This window comes from Spea bombifrons, chromosome 3 (genome assembly GCF_027358695.1).
Source record: "Spea bombifrons isolate aSpeBom1 chromosome 3, aSpeBom1.2.pri, whole genome shotgun sequence".
Lineage (NCBI taxonomy): Eukaryota > Metazoa > Chordata > Amphibia > Anura > Pelobatidae > Spea > Spea bombifrons.
Window position 1 is genome coordinate 116106824 of NC_071089.1, and position 17578 is coordinate 116124401.

Below are 17578 nucleotides of genomic sequence, written 5' to 3' on the forward strand. Positions count from 1 at the left end.
AAAAATGACATTTTCTTCCCGTTTTTTTCCAAAGCCGTTTTTTGTTTGTGGGAAATGATGTCATGTAGATGTTATTGTGTCATTTTGCAGCCTTTAGCAGAATTTAGTTTTATGTGGAATATGGAATGTTTCATCAGAACATTTAGAAATCTCGCGGACCTTCAGGAAATGTTAAAAATTGTCATCTTCTGCCTTTGGTCAGATCCTCTGCTCTGGCCTGGCCTCTTTCTACACATAGGTTTCTGTAGCGTAGCGGTTATAACGTTTGCCTCACATGAGGAAGGTCCCCGGTTCGAAACCGGGTAGAAACACTTCTTTTCATTCTTCCCATTTAAAATACAGAGCCGATGACTTCATCAACAAAGAGGGCAATCTGCTCCTCAGTTTTGTACCAGAAGGTGGTGCTGTTTCCCTAGGTCTTGGCCTAATCAAGAAAAAGGTGGTCAATCTACTGATGTCTTTCTTTCAGGTAAATGACTGGTGCTTCACATACTTTTTGCTTTGTTGCATTAGTGTATTCCTTTGTTTTTCTTGTTTGTAATTTGGATTTTGAGACGATTTTTCCATGATATGTTTGAACCTGATGCAGTACTCACTATAACTGTAAAATGAAATACCTGGTCATTATATTGTGGTGCTATCAAAACTATACATACAATGTAATGTTGTTATAAATACACCTGTTTTGTGATTCGTACGGATAGTTACCTGTAAGTTGTCGGTGGCCAGACTGGGGATAAGTAAGCAGCACTGGAAGTTTCAGGAATTCCACCCTTCCTCCAGCAATCATCAGATATAGAAGATATAATACTTGATCCCTTTAAGCCCATCTCATGGTGATGGGGCTGCCCTGAGAACAAGAGCAGTATGATCAGGTTTTACCATAAGTTTGTCCGGTGTAATTCACTTTTCCCGCAGTGACAGTTTCTTTTACATAAATAGAATTTTCTGAAGGGACAAATTATACATATTACATATAAAACATATACACTTTATGAAAGGATGTGGACACCCCTCCTAATTATTGAGTTTAGGTATTTCAGCCACATCCATTGCTAACAGGTGTATAAAATCAAGCACATAGTCGACCATCTTCCTAGACAGACATTGGCATTATGTCTCCCTTTTCCTCTTCATCTATCTTTGTTCTCTTTATCTCCCAACCCTTTCTCTTTACCTCTCCCTGTGTGTCCACTTTTTCTTTACCGCTACCTTTTGTCACTTCCTCTCCCTTTTCTTTAATCTATCCTCCTTTTCTTTAATCTCTCCATTTTCATTTTCTTTCCTCCTGTTGCATTTTATATAATCTCTCTAATCTATTTCTCCCCTTTCTGATGTTCCTTGACCAGCCCAAAGAGGTAAGGAATTTGGACCAGTATTTTGAGGTGGCTCTTCAGGTAAGATGAGCCCTGTAGATGTTGGGGAATATGATTAATGCCATTTGATTTGACCAACTAGCAAACGGATAGCAACATAGGGTTCCAATAAAAACTAGCTTCCCATACCGGAGTCGAACCCGGGCCGCCTGGGTGAAAACCAGGAATCCTAACCGCTAGACCATACGGGATACGTGTCTACACCCTGCTCACACCACATGGGATGGTGTATGTGACGGAGCATCCACAGATCCTATAGGAGGTTAACCTTTTTCTTTTAAAATACAGTTGTAATGCCTGTCAGTCCGCGGCTGCAGTTGATGAGTTCCTGTTCCAATGATCTTTTTGATATGCGTCAGAGTTTTATTTTCCCTGCAATCCCAGGTGATACACTACAGAGAGATTCCTCCTCCGTACACGAGATAGGGCAGAACTCAAATTATAAAACCCCTCCCCACCTGGTGACCCTCTGTCATTGAAAACAGCATTCCTGATTGCCATTACCTCCACTAGGCGCATCACTGAACTATAGGCATTGTCTACGGCAGAGCCTTTTCTTTGGATCTTCCCAGATAAAGTGGTCCTTTTGCTGCCCACGGAATTCGCACCTAAAGTCCACTCTTCACTCTGTAGGATCAACCTACCATTTTTTTACCCATCTCACAAAAATAAAAAAAGCATTCCTTCGAGCCGGAATCGAACCAGCGACCTAAGGATGTCTGATCGTTTTCTACAGTCCTCCGCTCTACCAGCTGAGCTATCGAAGGTCGTGTTTCTAGGTGCTGTCCATGCTGATTGTACCTGGAGCAACCCCTCCCCCACCAACATGGTATGCATTGTGTTACAAGCTACATCAAGTGGAAGGGTTAACTGCAAACGGCTTGAAACTTACTGAATAAACTCGGATGTGTAAGAAAAAAAAGTTGCGTTGGCCGGGAATCGAACCCGGATCAACTGCTTGGAAGGCAGCTATGCTCACCACTATACCACCAACGCCATATGGAAAGATAGTCTTTTACACTAGAGATGGGAAGGTCTGGGAAAAAAAAAGCCCAGAAAAAAACATGAGAAAAAAATAACATTTTCTTCCCGTTTTTTTCCAAAGCCGTTTTTTGTTTGTGGGAAATGATGTCATGTAGATGTTATTGTGTCATTTTGCAGCCTTTAGCAGAATTTAGTTTTATGTGGAATATGGAATGTTTCATCAGAACATTTAGAAATCTCGCGGACCTTCAGGAAATGTTAAAAAATGTCATCTTCTGCCTTTGGTCAGATCCTCTGCTCTGGCCTGGCCTCTTTCTACACATAGGTTTCTGTAGCGTAGCGGTTATAACGTTTGCCTCGCATGAGGAAGGTCCCCAGTTCGAAACCGGGTAGAAACACTTCTTTTCATTCTTCCCATTTAAAATACAGAGCCGATGACTTCATCAACAAAGAGGGCAATCTGCTCCTCAGTTTTGTACCAGAAGGTGGTGCTGTTTCCCTAGGTCTTGGCCTAATCAAGAAAAAGGTGGTCAATCTACTGATGTCTTTCTTTCAGGTAAATGACTGGTGCTTCACATACTTTTTGCTTTGTTGCATTAGTGTATTCCTTTGTTTTTCTTGTTTGTAATTTGGATTTTGAGACGATTTTTCCATGATAGGTTTGAACCTGATGCAGTACTCACTATAACTATAAAATGAAATACCTGGTCAGTATATTGTGGTGCTATCAAAACTATACATACAATGTAATGTTGTTATAAATACACCTGTTTTGTGATTCGTACGGATAGTTACCTGTAAGTTGTCGGTGGCCAGACTGGGGATAAGTAAGCAGCACTGGAAGTTTCAGGAATTCCACCCTTCCTCCAGCAATCATCAGATATAGAAGATATAATACTTGATCCCTTTAAGCCCATCTCATGGTGATGGGGCTGCCCTGAGAACAAGAGCAGTATGATCAGGTTTTACCATAAGTTTGTCCGGTGTAATTCACTTTTCCCGCAGTGACAGTTTCTTTTACATAAATAGAATTTTCTGAAGGGACAAATTATACATATTACATATAAAACATATACACTTTATGAAAGGATGTGGACACCCCTCCTAATTATTGAGTTTAGGTATTTCAGCCACATCCATTGCTAACAGGTGTATAAAATCAAGCACATAGTCGACCATCTTCCTAGACAGACATTGGCATTATGTCTCCCTTTTCCTCTTCATCTATCTTTGTTCTCTTTATCTCCCAACCCTTTCTCTTTACCTCTCCCTGTGTGTCCACTTTTTCTTTACCGCTGCCTTTTGTCACTTCCTCTCCCTTTTCTTTAATCTATCCTCCTTTTCTTTAATCTCTCCATTTTCATTTTCTTTCCTCCTGTTGCATTTTATATAATCTCTCTAATCTATTTCTCCCCTTTCTGATGTTCCTTGACCAGCCCAAAGAGGTAAGGAATTTGGACCAGTATTTTGAGGTGGCTCTTCAGGTAAGATGAGCCCTGTAGATGTTGGGGAATATGATTAATGCCATTTGATTTGACCAACTAGCAAACGGATAGCAACATAGGGTTCCAATAAAAACTAGCTTCCCATACCGGGAGTCGAACCCGGGCCGCCTGCGTGAAAACCAGGAATCCTAACCGCTAGACCATATGGGATACGTGTCTACACCCTGCTCACACCACATGGGATGGTGTATGTGATGGAGCATCCACAGATCCTATAGGAGGTTAACCTTTTTCTTTTAAAATACAGTTGTAATGCCTGTCAGTCCGCGGCTGCAGTTGATGAGTTCCTGTTCCAATGATCTTTTTGATATGCGTCAGAGTTTTATTTTCCCTGCAATCCCAGGTGATACACTACAGAGAGATTCCTCCTCCGTACACGAGATAGGGCAGAACTCAAATTATAAAACCCCTCCCCACCTGGTGACCCTCTGTCATTGAAAACAGCATTCCTGATTGCCATTACCTCCACTAGGCGCATCACTGAACTATAGGCATTGTCTACGGCAGAGCCTTTTCTTTGGATCTTCCCAGATAAAGTGGTCCTTTTGCTGCCCACGGAATTCGCACCTAAAGTCCACTCTTCACTCTGTAGGATCAACCTACCATTTTTTTACCCATCTCACAAAAATAAGAAAAGCATTCCTTCGAGCCGGAATCGAACCAGCGACCTAAGGATGTCTGATCGTTTTCTACAGTCCTCCGCTCTACCAGCTGAGCTATCGAAGGTCGTGTTTCTAGGTGCTGTCCATGCTGATTGTACCTGGAGCAGCCCCTCCCCCACCAACATGGTATGCATTGTGTTACAAGCTACATCAAGTGGAAGGGTTAACTGCAAACGGCTTGAAACTTACTGAATAAACTCGGATGTGTAAGAAAAAAAAGTTGCGTTGGCCGGGAATCGAACCCGGGTCAACTGCTTGGAAGGCAGCTATGCTCACCACTATACCACCAACGCCATATGGAAAGATAGGCTTTTACACTAGAGATGGGAAGGTCTGGGAAAAAAAAACCCAGAAAAAAACATGAGAAAAAAATGACATTTTCTTCCCGTTTTTTTCCAAAGCCGTTTTTTGTTTGTGGGAAATGATGTCATGTAGATGTTATTGTGTCATTTTGCAGCCTTTAGCAGAATTTAGTTTTATGTGGAATATGGAATGTTTCATCAGAACATTTAGAAATCTCGCGGACCTTCAGGAAATGTTAAAAATTGTCATCTTCTGCCTTTGGTCAGATCCTCTGCTCTGGCCTGGCCTCTTTCTACACATAGGTTTCTGTAGCGTAGCGGTTATAACGTTTGCCTCACATGAGGAAGGTCCCCGGTTCGAAACCGGGTAGAAACACTTCTTTTCATTCTTCCCATTTAAAATACAGAGCCGATGACTTCAACAACAAAGAGGGCAATCTGCTCCTCAGTTTTGTACTAGAAGGTGGTGCTGTTTCCCTAGGTCTTGGCCTAATCAAGAAAAAGGTGGTCAATCTACTGATGTCTTTCTTTCAGGTAAATGACTGGTGCTTCACATACTTTTTGCTTTGTTGCATTAGTGTATTCCTTTGTTTTTCTTGTTTGTAATTTGGATTTTGAGACGATTTTTCCATGATATGTTTGAACCTGATGCAGTACTCACTATAACTATAAAATGAAATACCTGGTCAGTATATTGTGGTGCTATCAAAACTATACATACAATGTAATGTTGTTATAAATACACCTGTTTTGTGATTCGTACGGATAGTTACCTGTAAGTTGTCGGTGGCCAGACTGGGGATAAGTAAGCAGCACTGGAAGTTTCAGGAATTCCACCCTTCCTCCAGCAATCATCAGATATAGAAGATATAATACTTGATCCCTTTAAGCCCATCTCATGGTGATGGGGCTGCCCTGAGAACAAGAGCAGTATGATCAGGTTTTACCATAAGTTTGTCCGGTGTAATTCACTTTTCCCGCAGTGACAGTTTCTTTTACATAAATAGAATTTTCTGAAGGGACAAATTATACATATTACATATAAAACATATACACTTTATGAAAGGATGTGGACATCCCTCCTAATTATTGAGTTTAGGTATTTCAGCCACATCCATTGCTAACAGGTGTATAAAATCAAGCACATAGTCGACCATCTTCCTAGACAGACATTGGCATTATGTCTCCCTTTTCCTCTATCTTTGTTCTCTTTATCTCCCAACCCTTTCTCTTTACCTCTCCCTGTGTGTCCACTTTTTCTTTACCGCTACCTTTTGTCACTTCCTCTCCCTTTTCTTTAATCTATCCTCCTTTTCTTTAATCTCTCCATTTTCATTTTCTTTCCTCCTGTTGCATTTTATATAATCTCTCTAATCTATTTCTCCCCTTTCTGATGTTCCTTGACCAGCCCAAAGAGGTAAGGAATTTGGACCAGTATTTTGAGGTGGCTCTTCAGGTAAGATGAGCCCTGTAGATGTTGGGGAATATGATTAATGCCATTTGATTTGACCAACTAGCAAACGGATAGCAACATAGGGTTCCAATGAAAACTAGCTTCCCATACCGGGAGTCGAACCCGGGCCGCCTGGGTGAAAACCAGGAATCCTAACCGCTAGACCATATGGGATACGTGTCTACACCCTGCTCACACCACATGGGATGGTGTATGTGACGGAGCATCCACAGATCCTATAGGAGGTTAACCTTTTTCTTTTAAAATACAGTTGTAATGCCTGTCAGTCCGCGGCTGCAGTTGATGAGTTCCTGTTCCAATGATCTTTTTGATATGCGTCAGAGTTTTATTTTCCCTGCAATCCCAGGTGATACACTACAGAGAGATTCCTCCTCCGTACACGAGATAGGGCAGAACTCAAATTATAAAACCCCTCCCCACCTGGTGACCCTCTGTCATTGAAAACAGCATTCCTGATTGCCATTACCTCCACTAGGCGCATCACTGAACTATAGGCATTGTCTACGGCAGAGCCTTTTCTTTGGATCTTCCCAGATAAAGTGGTCCTTTTGCTGCCCACGGAATTCGCACCTAAAGTCCACTCTTCACTCTGTAGGATCAACCTACCATTTTTTTACCCATCTCACAAAAATAAGAAAAGCATTCCTTCGAGCCGGAATCGAACCAGCGACCTAAGGATGTCTGATCGTTTTCTACAGTCCTCCGCTCTACCAGCTGAGCTATCGAAGGTCGTGTTTCTAGGTGCTGTCCATGCTGATTGTACCTGGAGCAGCCCCTCCCCCACCAACATGGTATGCATTGTGTTACAAGCTACATCAAGTGGAAGGGTTAACTGCAAACGGCTTGAAACTTACTGAATAAACTCGGATGTTTAAGAAAAAAAAGTTGCGTTGGCCAGGAATCGAACCCGGGTCAACTGCTTGGAAGGCAGCTATGCTCACCACTATACCACCAACGCCATATGGAAAGATAGGCTTTTACACTAGAGATGGGAAGGTCTGGGAAAAAAAAACCCAGAAAAAAACATGAGAAAAAAATGACATTTTCTTCCCGTTTTTTTCCAAAGCCGTTTTTTGTTTGTGGGAAATGATGTCATGTATATGTTATTGTGTCATTTTGCAGCCTTTAGCAGAATTTAGTTTTATGTGGAATATGGAATGTTTCATCAGAACATTTAGAAATCTCGCGGACCTTCAGGAAATGTTAAAAATTGTCATCTTCTGCCTTTGGTCAGATCCTCTGCTCTGGCCTGGCCTCTTTCTACACATAGGTTTCTGTAGCGTAGCGGTTATAACGTTTGCCTCACATGAGGAAGGTCCCCGGTTCGAAACCGGGTAGAAACACTTCTTTTCATTCTTCCCATTTAAAATACAGAGCCGATGACTTCATCAACAAAGAGGGCAATCTGCTCCTCAGTTTTGTACCAGAAGGTGGTGCTGTTTCCCTAGGTCTTGGCCTAATCAAGAAAAAGGTGGTCAATCTACTGATGTCTTTCTTTCAGGTAAATGACTGGTGCTTCACATACTTTTTGCTTTGTTGCATTAGTGTATTCCTTTGTTTTTCTTGTTTGTAATTTGGATTTTGAGACGATTTTTCCATGATATGTTTGAACCTGATGCAGTACTCACTATAACTATAAAATGAAATACCTGGTCATTATATTGTGGTGCTATCAAAACTATACATACAATGTAATGTTGTTATAAATACACCTGTTTTGTGATTCGTACGGATAGTTACCTGTAAGTTGTCGGTGGCCAGACTGGGGATAAGTAAGCAGCACTGGAAGTTTCAGGAATTCCACCCTTCCTCCAGCAATCATCAGATATAGAAGATATAATACTTGATCCCTTTAAGCCCATCTCATGGTGATGGGGCTGCCCTGAGAACAAGAGCAGTATGATCAGGTTTTACCATAAGTTTGTCCGGTGTAATTCACTTTTCCCGCAGTGACAGTTTCTTTTACATAAATAGAATTTTCTGAAGGGACAAATTATACATATTACATATAAAACATATACACTTTATGAAAGGATGTGGACACCCCTCCTAATTATTGAGTTTAGGTATTTCAGCCACATCCATTGCTAACAGGTGTATAAAATCAAGCACATAGTCGACCATCTTCCTAGACAGACATTGGCATTATGTCTCCCTTTTCCTCTTCATCTATCTTTGTTCTCTTTATCTCCCAACCCTTTCTCTTTACCTCTCCCTGTGTGTCCACTTTTTCTTTACCGCTACCTTTTGTCACTTCCTCTCCCTTTTCTTTAATCTATCCTCCTTTTCTTTAATCTCTCCATTTTCATTTTCTTTCCTCCTGTTGCATTTTATATAATCTCTCTAATCTATTTCTCCCCTTTCTGATGTTCCTTGACCAGCCCAAAGAGGTAAGGAATTTGGACCAGTATTTTGAGGTGGCTCTTCAGGTAAGATGAGCCCTGTAGATGTTGGGGAATATGATTAATGCCATTTGATTTGACCAACTAGCAAACGGATAGCAACATAGGGTTCCAATGAAAACTAGCTTCCCATACCGGGAGTCGAACCCGGGCCGCCCGGGTGAAAACCAGGAATCCTAACCGCTAGACCATATGGGATACGTGTCTATACCCTGCTCACACCACATGGGATGGTGTATGTGACGGAGCATCCACAGATCCTATAGGAGGTTAACCTTTTTCTTTTAAAATACAGTTGTAATGCCTGTCAGTCCGCAGCTGCAGTTGATGAGTTCCTGTTCCAATGATCTTTTTGATATGCGTCAGAGTTTTATTTTCCCTGCAATCCCAGGTGATACACTACAGAGAGATTCCTCCTCCGTACACGAGATAGGGCAGAACTCAAATTATAAAACCCCTCCCCACCTGGTGACCCTCTGTCATTGAAAACAGCATTCCTGATTGCCATTACCTCCACTAGGCGCATCACTGAACTATAGGCATTGTCTACGGCAGAGCCTTTTCTTTGGATCTTCCCAGATAAAGTGGTCCTTTTGCTGCCCACGGAATTCGCACCTAAAGTCCACTCTTCACTCTGTAGGATCAACCTACCATTTTTTTACCCATCTCACAAAAATAAGAAAAGCATTCCTTCGAGCCGGAATCGAACCAGCGACCTAAGGATGTCTGATCGTTTTCTACAGTCCTCCGCTCTACCAGCTGAGCTATCGAAGGTCGTGTTTCTAGGTGCTGTCCATGCTGATTGTACCTGGAGCAGCCCCTCCCCCACCAACATGGTATGCATTGTGTTACAAGCTACATCAAGTGGAAGGGTTAACTGCAAACGGCTTGAAACTTACTGAATAAACTCGGATGTGTAAGAAAAAAAAGTTGCGTTGGCCGGGAATCGAACCCGGGTCAACTGCTTGGAAGGCAGCTATGCTCACCACTATACCACCAACGCCATATGGAAAGATAGGCTTTTACACTAGAGATGGGAAGGTCTGGGAAAAAAAAACCCAGAAAAAAACATGAGAAAAAAATGACATTTTCTTCCCGTTTTTTTCCAAAGCCGTTTTTTGTTTGTGGGAAATGATGTCATGTAGATGTTATTGTGTCATTTTGCAGCCTTTAGCAGAATTTAGTTTTATGTGGAATATGGAATGTTTCATCAGAACATTTAGAAATCTCGCGGACCTTCAGGAAATGTTAAAAATTGTCATCTTCTGCCTTTGGTCAGATCCTCTGCTCTGGCCTGGCCTCTTTCTACACATAGGTTTCTGTAGCGTAGCGGTTATAACGTTTGCCTCACATGAGGAAGGTCCCCGGTTCGAAACCGGGTAGAAACACTTCTTTTCATTCTTCCCATTTAAAATACAGAGCCGATGACTTCATCAACAAAGAGGGCAATCTGCTCCTCAGTTTTGTACCAGAAGGTGGTGCTGTTTCCCTAGGTCTTGGCCTAATCAAGAAAAAGGTGGTCAATCTACTGATGTCTTTCTTTCAGGTAAATGACTGGTGCTTCACATACTTTTTGCTTTGTTGCATTAGTGTATTCCTTTGTTTTTCTTGTTTGTAATTTGGATTTTGAGACGATTTTTCCATGATATGTTTGAACCTGATGCAGTACTCACTATAACTATAAAATGAAATACCTGGTCATTATATTGTGGTGCTATCAAAACTATACATACAATGTAATGTTGTTATAAATACACCTGTTTTGTGATTCGTACGGATAGTTACCTGTAAGTTGTCGGTGGCCAGACTGGGGATAAGTAAGCAGCACTGGAAGTTTCAGGAATTCCACCCTTCCTCCAGCAATCATCAGATATAGAAGATATAATACTTGATCCCTTTAAGCCCATCTCATGGTGATGGGGCTGCCCTGAGAACAAGAGCAGTATGATCAGGTTTTACCATAAGTTTGTCCGGTGTAATTCACTTTTCCCGCAGTGACAGTTTCTTTTACATAAATAGAATTTTCTGAAGGGACAAATTATACATATTACATATAAAACATATACACTTTATGAAAGGATGTGGACACCCCTCCTAATTATTGAGTTTAGGTATTTCAGCCACATCCATTGCTAACAGGTGTATAAAATCAAGCACATAGTCGACCATCTTCCTAGACAGACATTGGCATTATGTCTCCCTTTTCCTCTTCATCTATCTTTGTTCTCTTTATCTCCCAACCCTTTCTCTTTACCTCTCCCTGTGTGTCCACTTTTTCTTTACCGCTACCTTTTGTCACTTCCTCTCCCTTTTCTTTAATCTATCCTCCTTTTCTTTAATCTCTCCATTTTCATTTTCTTTCCTCCTGTTGCATTTTATATAATCTCTCTAATCTATTTCTCCCCTTTCTGATGTTCCTTGACCAGCCCAAAGAGGTAAGGAATTTGGACCAGTATTTTGAGGTGGCTCTTCAGGTAAGATGAGCCCTGTAGATGTTGGGGAATATGATTAATGCCATTTGATTTGACCAACTAGCAAACGGATAGCAACATAGGGTTCCAATAAAAACTAGCTTCCCATACCGGAGTCGAACCCGGGCCGCCTGGGTGAAAACCAGGAATCCTAACCGCTAGACCATACGGGATACGTGTCTACACCCTGCTCACACCACATGGGATGGTGTATGTGACGGAGCATCCACAGATCCTATAGGAGGTTAACCTTTTTCTTTTAAAATACAGTTGTAATGCCTGTCAGTCCGCGGCTGCAGTTGATGAGTTCCTGTTCCAATGATCTTTTTGATATGCGTCAGAGTTTTATTTTCCCTGCAATCCCAGGTGATACACTACAGAGAGATTCCTCCTCCGTACACGAGATAGGGCAGAACTCAAATTATAAAACCCCTCCCCACCTGGTGACCCTCTGTCATTGAAAACAGCATTCCTGATTGCCATTACCTCCACTAGGCGCATCACTGAACTATAGGCATTGTCTACGGCAGAGCCTTTTCTTTGGATCTTCCCAGATAAAGTGGTCCTTTTGCTGCCCACGGAATTCGCACCTAAAGTCCACTCTTCACTCTGTAGGATCAACCTACCATTTTTTTACCCATCTCACAAAAATAAAAAAAGCATTCCTTCGAGCCGGAATCGAACCAGCGACCTAAGGATGTCTGATCGTTTTCTACAGTCCTCCGCTCTACCAGCTGAGCTATCGAAGGTCGTGTTTCTAGGTGCTGTCCATGCTGATTGTACCTGGAGCAACCCCTCCCCCACCAACATGGTATGCATTGTGTTACAAGCTACATCAAGTGGAAGGGTTAACTGCAAACGGCTTGAAACTTACTGAATAAACTCGGATGTGTAAGAAAAAAAAGTTGCGTTGGCCGGGAATCGAACCCGGATCAACTGCTTGGAAGGCAGCTATGCTCACCACTATACCACCAACGCCATATGGAAAGATAGGCTTTTACACTAGAGATGGGAAGGTCTGGGAAAAAAAAAGCCCAGAAAAAAACATGAGAAAAAAATAACATTTTCTTCCCGTTTTTTTCCAAAGCCGTTTTTTGTTTGTGGGAAATGATGTCATGTAGATGTTATTGTGTCATTTTGCAGCCTTTAGCAGAATTTAGTTTTATGTGGAATATGGAATGTTTCATCAGAACATTTAGAAATCTCGCGGACCTTCAGGAAATGTTAAAAAATGTCATCTTCTGCCTTTGGTCAGATCCTCTGCTCTGGCCTGGCCTCTTTCTACACATAGGTTTCTGTAGCGTAGCGGTTATAACGTTTGCCTCGCATGAGGAAGGTCCCCAGTTCGAAACCGGGTAGAAACACTTCTTTTCATTCTTCCCATTTAAAATACAGAGCCGATGACTTCATCAACAAAGAGGGCAATCTGCTCCTCAGTTTTGTACCAGAAGGTGGTGCTGTTTCCCTAGGTCTTGGCCTAATCAAGAAAAAGGTGGTCAATCTACTGATGTCTTTCTTTCAGGTAAATGACTGGTGCTTCACATACTTTTTGCTTTGTTGCATTAGTGTATTCCTTTGTTTTTCTTGTTTGTAATTTGGATTTTGAGACGATTTTTCCATGATAGGTTTGAACCTGATGCAGTACTCACTATAACTATAAAATGAAATACCTGGTCAGTATATTGTGGTGCTATCAAAACTATACATACAATGTAATGTTGTTATAAATACACCTGTTTTGTGATTCGTACGGATAGTTACCTGTAAGTTGTCGGTGGCCAGACTGGGGATAAGTAAGCAGCACTGGAAGTTTCAGGAATTCCACCCTTCCTCCAGCAATCATCAGATATAGAAGATATAATACTTGATCCCTTTAAGCCCATCTCATGGTGATGGGGCTGCCCTGAGAACAAGAGCAGTATGATCAGGTTTTACCATAAGTTTGTCCGGTGTAATTCACTTTTCCCGCAGTGACAGTTTCTTTTACATAAATAGAATTTTCTGAAGGGACAAATTATACATATTACATATAAAACATATACACTTTATGAAAGGATGTGGACATCCCTCCTAATTATTGAGTTTAGGTATTTCAGCCACATCCATTGCTAACAGGTGTATAAAATCAAGCACATAGTCGACCATCTTCCTAGACAGACATTGGCATTATGTCTCCCTTTTCCTCTTCATCTATCTTTGTTCTCTTTATCTCCCAACCCTTTCTCTTTACCTCTCCCTGTGTGTCCACTTTTTCTTTACCGCTACCTTTTATCACTTCCTCTCCCTTTTCTTTAATCTATCCTCCTTTTCTTTAATCTCTCCATTTTCATTTTCTTTCCTCCTGTTGCATTTTATATAATCTCTCTAATCTATTTCTCCCCTTTCTGATGTTCCTTGACCAGCCCAAAGAGGTAAGGAATTTGGACCAGTATTTTGAGGTGGCTCTTCAGGTAAGATGAGCCCTGTAGATGTTGGGGAATATGATTAATGCCATTTGATTTGACCAACTAGCAAACGGATAGCAACATAGGGTTCCAATGAAAACTAGCTTCCCATACCGGGAGTCGAACCCGGGCCGCCTGGGTGAAAACCAGGAATCCTAACCGCTAGACCATATGGGATACGTGTCTACACCCTGCTCACACCACATGGGATGGTGTATGTGACGGAGCATCCACAGATCCTATAGGAGGTTAACCTTTTTCTTTTAAAATACAGTTGTAATGCCTGTCAGTCCGCGGCTGCAGTTGATGAGTTCCTGTTCCAATGATCTTTTTGATATGCGTCAGAGTTTTATTTTCCCTGCAATCCCAGGTGATACACTACAGAGAGATTCCTCCTCCGTACACGAGATAGGGCAGAACTCAAATTATAAAACCCCTCCCCACCTGGTGACCCTCTGTCATTGAAAACAGCATTCCTGATTGCCATTACCTCCACTAGGCGCATCACTGAACTATAGGCATTGTCTACGGCAGAGCCTTTTCTTTGGATCTTCCCAGATAAAGTGGTCCTTTTGCTGCCCACGGAATTCGCACCTAAAGTCCACTCTTCACTCTGTAGGATCAACCTACCATTTTTTTACCCATCTCACAAAAATAAGAAAAGCATTCCTTCGAGCCGGAATCGAACCAGCGACCTAAGGATGTCTGATCGTTTTCTACAGTCCTCCGCTCTACCAGCTGAGCTATCGAAGGTCGTGTTTCTAGGTGCTGTCCATGCTGATTGTACCTGGAGCAGCCCCTCCCCCACCAACATGGTATGCATTGTGTTACAAGCTACATCAAGTGGAAGGGTTAACTGCAAACGGCTTGAAACTTACTGAATAAACTCGGATGTGTAAGAAAAAAAAGTTGCGTTGGCCGGGAATCGAACCCGGGTCAACTGCTTGGAAGGCAGCTATGCTCACCACTATACCACCAACGCCATATGGAAAGATAGGCTTTTACACTAGAGATGGGAAGGTCTGGGAAAAAAAAACCCAGAAAAAAACATGAGAAAAAAATGACATTTTCTTCCCGTTTTTTTCCAAAGCCGTTTTTTGTTTGTGGGAAATGATGTCATGTAGATGTTATTGTGTCATTTTGCAGCCTTTAGCAGAATTTAGTTTTATGTGGAATATGGAATGTTTCATCAGAACATTTAGAAATCTCGCGGACCTTCAGGAAATGTTAAAAATTGTCATCTTCTGCCTTTGGTCAGATCCTCTGCTCTGGCCTGGCCTCTTTCTACACATAGGTTTCTGTAGCGTAGCGGTTATAACGTTTGCCTCACATGAGGAAGGTCCCCGGTTCGAAACCGGGTAGAAACACTTCTTTTCATTCTTCCCATTTAAAATACAGAGCCGATGACTTCATCAACAAAGAGGGCAATCTGCTCCTCAGTTTTGTACCAGAAGGTGGTGCTGTTTCCCTAGGTCTTGGCCTAATCAAGAAAAAGGTGGTCAATCTACTGATGTCTTTCTTTCAGGTAAATGACTGGTGCTTCACATACTTTTTGCTTTGTTGCATTAGTGTATTCCTTTGTTTTTCTTGTTTGTAATTTGGATTTTGAGACGATTTTTCCATGATATGTTTGAACCTGATGCAGTACTCACTATAACTATAAAATGAAATACCTGGTCATTATATTGTGGTGCTATCAAAACTATACATACAATGTAATGTTGTTATAAATACACCTGTTTTGTGATTCGTACGGATAGTTACCTGTAAGTTGTCGGTGGCCAGACTGGGGATAAGTAAGCAGCACTGGAAGTTTCAGGAATTCCACCCTTCCTCCAGCAATCATCAGATATAGAAGATATAATACTTGATCCCTTTAAGCCCATCTCATGGTGATGGGGCTGCCCTGAGAACAAGAGCAGTATGATCAGGTTTTACCATAAGTTTGTCCGGTGTAATTCACTTTTCCCGCAGTGACAGTTTCTTTTACATAAATAGAATTTTCTGAAGGGACAAATTATACATATTACATATAAAACATATACACTTTATGAAAGGATGTGGACACCCCTCCTAATTATTGAGTTTAGGTATTTCAGCCACATCCATTGCTAACAGGTGTATAAAATCAAGCACATAGTCGACCATCTTCCTAGACAGACATTGGCATTATGTCTCCCTTTTCCTCTTCATCTATCTTTGTTCTCTTTATCTCCCAACCCTTTCTCTTTACCTCTCCCTGTGTGTCCACTTTTTCTTTACCGCTACCTTTTGTCACTTCCTCTCCCTTTTCTTTAATCTATCCTCCTTTTCTTTAATCTCTCCATTTTCATTTTCTTTCCTCCTGTTGCATTTTATATAATCTCTCTAATCTATTTCTCCCCTTTCTGATGTTCCTTGACCAGCCCAAAGAGGTAAGGAATTTGGACCAGTATTTTGAGGTGGCTCTTCAGGTAAGATGAGCCCTGTAGATGTTGGGGAATATGATTAATGCCATTTGATTTGACCAACTAGCAAACGGATAGCAACATAGGGTTCCAATAAAAACTAGCTTCCCATACCGGAGTCGAACCCGGGCCGCCTGGGTGAAAACCAGGAATCCTAACCGCTAGACCATACGGGATACGTGTCTACACCCTGCTCACACCACATGGGATGGTGTATGTGACGGAGCATCCACAGATCCTATAGGAGGTTAACCTTTTTCTTTTAAAATACAGTTGTAATGCCTGTCAGTCCGCGGCTGCAGTTGATGAGTTCCTGTTCCAATGATCTTTTTGATATGCGTCAGAGTTTTATTTTCCCTGCAATCCCAGGTGATACACTACAGAGAGATTCCTCCTCCGTACACGAGATAGGGCAGAACTCAAATTATAAAACCCCTCCCCACCTGGTGACCCTCTGTCATTGAAAACAGCATTCCTGATTGCCATTACCTCCACTAGGCGCATCACTGAACTATAGGCATTGTCTACGGCAGAGCCTTTTCTTTGGATCTTCCCAGATAAAGTGGTCCTTTTGCTGCCCACGGAATTCGCACCTAAAGTCCACTCTTCACTCTGTAGGATCAACCTACCATTTTTTTACCCATCTCACAAAAATAAAAAAGCATTCCTTCGAGCCGGAATCGAGCCAGCGACCTAAGGATGTCTGATCGTTTTCTACAGTCCTCCGCTCTACCAGCTGAGCTATCGAAGGTCGTGTTTCTAGGTGCTGTCCATGCTGATTGTACCTGGAGCAACCCCTCCCCCACCAACATGGTATGCATTGTGTTACAAGCTACATCAAGTGGAAGGGTTAACTGCAAACGGCTTGAAACTTACTGAATAAACTCGGATGTGTAAGAAAAAAAAGTTGCGTTGGCCGGGAATCGAACCCGGATCAACTGCTTGGAAGGCAGCTATGCTCACCACTATACCACCAACGCCATATGGAAAGATAGGCTTTTACACTAGAGATGGGAAGGTCTGGGAAAAAAAAAGCCCAGAAAAAAACATGAGAAAAAAATAACATTTTCTTCCCGTTTTTTTCCAAAGCCGTTTTTTGTTTGTGGGAAATGATGTCATGTAGATGTTATTGTGTCATTTTGCAGCCTTTAGCAGAATTTAGTTTTATGTGGAATATGGAATGTTTCATCAGAACATTTAGAAATCTCGCGGACCTTCAGGAAATGTTAAAAAATGTCATCTTCTGCCTTTGGTCAGATCCTCTGCTCTGGCCTGGCCTCTTTCTACACATAGGTTTCTGTAGCGTAGCGGTTATAACGTTTGCCTCGCATGAGGAAGGTCCCCAGTTCGAAACCGGGTAGAAACACTTCTTTTCATTCTTCCCATTTAAAATACAGAGCCGATGACTTCATCAACAAAGAGGGCAATCTGCTCCTCAGTTTTGTACCAGAAGGTGGTGCTGTTTCCCTAGGTCTTGGCCTAATCAAGAAAAAGGTGGTCAATCTACTGAT

At 41.9% G+C, this 17578-nt stretch overlaps 18 non-coding genes across 18 annotated transcripts; all 18 read right to left on the reverse strand.

Annotated features, from left to right (window-relative positions):
- Positions 1–2057: 2057 nt before the first annotated feature.
- On the reverse strand, positions 2058–2143 carry TRNAY-GUA (transfer RNA tyrosine (anticodon GUA)). The gene is given in 2 exon segments: positions 2058–2093; positions 2107–2143. It is a non-coding gene; the product is annotated as a tRNA-Tyr (tRNA).
- Positions 2144–2300: 157 nt separating this feature from the next.
- On the reverse strand, positions 2301–2372 carry TRNAG-UCC (transfer RNA glycine (anticodon UCC)). Its single transcript has one exon. It is a non-coding gene; the product is annotated as a tRNA-Gly (tRNA).
- Positions 2373–3943: 1571 nt separating this feature from the next.
- On the reverse strand, positions 3944–4015 carry TRNAE-UUC (transfer RNA glutamic acid (anticodon UUC)). Its single transcript has one exon. It is a non-coding gene; the product is annotated as a tRNA-Glu (tRNA).
- Positions 4016–4505: 490 nt separating this feature from the next.
- On the reverse strand, positions 4506–4591 carry TRNAY-GUA (transfer RNA tyrosine (anticodon GUA)). The gene is given in 2 exon segments: positions 4506–4541; positions 4555–4591. It is a non-coding gene; the product is annotated as a tRNA-Tyr (tRNA).
- A 157-nt stretch (positions 4592–4748) lies between these two features.
- Positions 4749–4820, reverse strand: TRNAG-UCC (transfer RNA glycine (anticodon UCC)). The gene has a single exon. It is a non-coding gene; the product is annotated as a tRNA-Gly (tRNA).
- A 1564-nt stretch (positions 4821–6384) lies between these two features.
- TRNAE-UUC (transfer RNA glutamic acid (anticodon UUC)) lies at positions 6385–6456 on the reverse strand. The gene has a single exon. It is a non-coding gene; the product is annotated as a tRNA-Glu (tRNA).
- A 490-nt stretch (positions 6457–6946) lies between these two features.
- TRNAY-GUA (transfer RNA tyrosine (anticodon GUA)) lies at positions 6947–7032 on the reverse strand. Its single transcript is given in 2 exon segments — positions 6947–6982; positions 6996–7032. It is a non-coding gene; the product is annotated as a tRNA-Tyr (tRNA).
- A 157-nt stretch (positions 7033–7189) lies between these two features.
- Positions 7190–7261, reverse strand: TRNAG-UCC (transfer RNA glycine (anticodon UCC)). Its single transcript has one exon. It is a non-coding gene; the product is annotated as a tRNA-Gly (tRNA).
- A 1570-nt stretch (positions 7262–8831) lies between these two features.
- Positions 8832–8903, reverse strand: TRNAE-UUC (transfer RNA glutamic acid (anticodon UUC)). The gene has a single exon. It is a non-coding gene; the product is annotated as a tRNA-Glu (tRNA).
- A 490-nt stretch (positions 8904–9393) lies between these two features.
- On the reverse strand, positions 9394–9479 carry TRNAY-GUA (transfer RNA tyrosine (anticodon GUA)). Its single transcript is given in 2 exon segments — positions 9394–9429; positions 9443–9479. It is a non-coding gene; the product is annotated as a tRNA-Tyr (tRNA).
- A 157-nt stretch (positions 9480–9636) lies between these two features.
- On the reverse strand, positions 9637–9708 carry TRNAG-UCC (transfer RNA glycine (anticodon UCC)). Its single transcript has one exon. It is a non-coding gene; the product is annotated as a tRNA-Gly (tRNA).
- Positions 9709–11839: 2131 nt separating this feature from the next.
- Positions 11840–11925, reverse strand: TRNAY-GUA (transfer RNA tyrosine (anticodon GUA)). Its single transcript is given in 2 exon segments — positions 11840–11875; positions 11889–11925. It is a non-coding gene; the product is annotated as a tRNA-Tyr (tRNA).
- Positions 11926–12082: 157 nt separating this feature from the next.
- Positions 12083–12154, reverse strand: TRNAG-UCC (transfer RNA glycine (anticodon UCC)). Its single transcript has one exon. It is a non-coding gene; the product is annotated as a tRNA-Gly (tRNA).
- Positions 12155–13725: 1571 nt separating this feature from the next.
- Positions 13726–13797, reverse strand: TRNAE-UUC (transfer RNA glutamic acid (anticodon UUC)). The gene has a single exon. It is a non-coding gene; the product is annotated as a tRNA-Glu (tRNA).
- Positions 13798–14287: 490 nt separating this feature from the next.
- On the reverse strand, positions 14288–14373 carry TRNAY-GUA (transfer RNA tyrosine (anticodon GUA)). The gene is given in 2 exon segments: positions 14288–14323; positions 14337–14373. It is a non-coding gene; the product is annotated as a tRNA-Tyr (tRNA).
- Positions 14374–14530: 157 nt separating this feature from the next.
- TRNAG-UCC (transfer RNA glycine (anticodon UCC)) lies at positions 14531–14602 on the reverse strand. The gene has a single exon. It is a non-coding gene; the product is annotated as a tRNA-Gly (tRNA).
- Positions 14603–16732: 2130 nt separating this feature from the next.
- On the reverse strand, positions 16733–16818 carry TRNAY-GUA (transfer RNA tyrosine (anticodon GUA)). The gene is given in 2 exon segments: positions 16733–16768; positions 16782–16818. It is a non-coding gene; the product is annotated as a tRNA-Tyr (tRNA).
- Positions 16819–16975: 157 nt separating this feature from the next.
- Positions 16976–17047, reverse strand: TRNAG-UCC (transfer RNA glycine (anticodon UCC)). The gene has a single exon. It is a non-coding gene; the product is annotated as a tRNA-Gly (tRNA).
- Between the last annotated feature and the right edge of the window lie 531 nt (positions 17048–17578).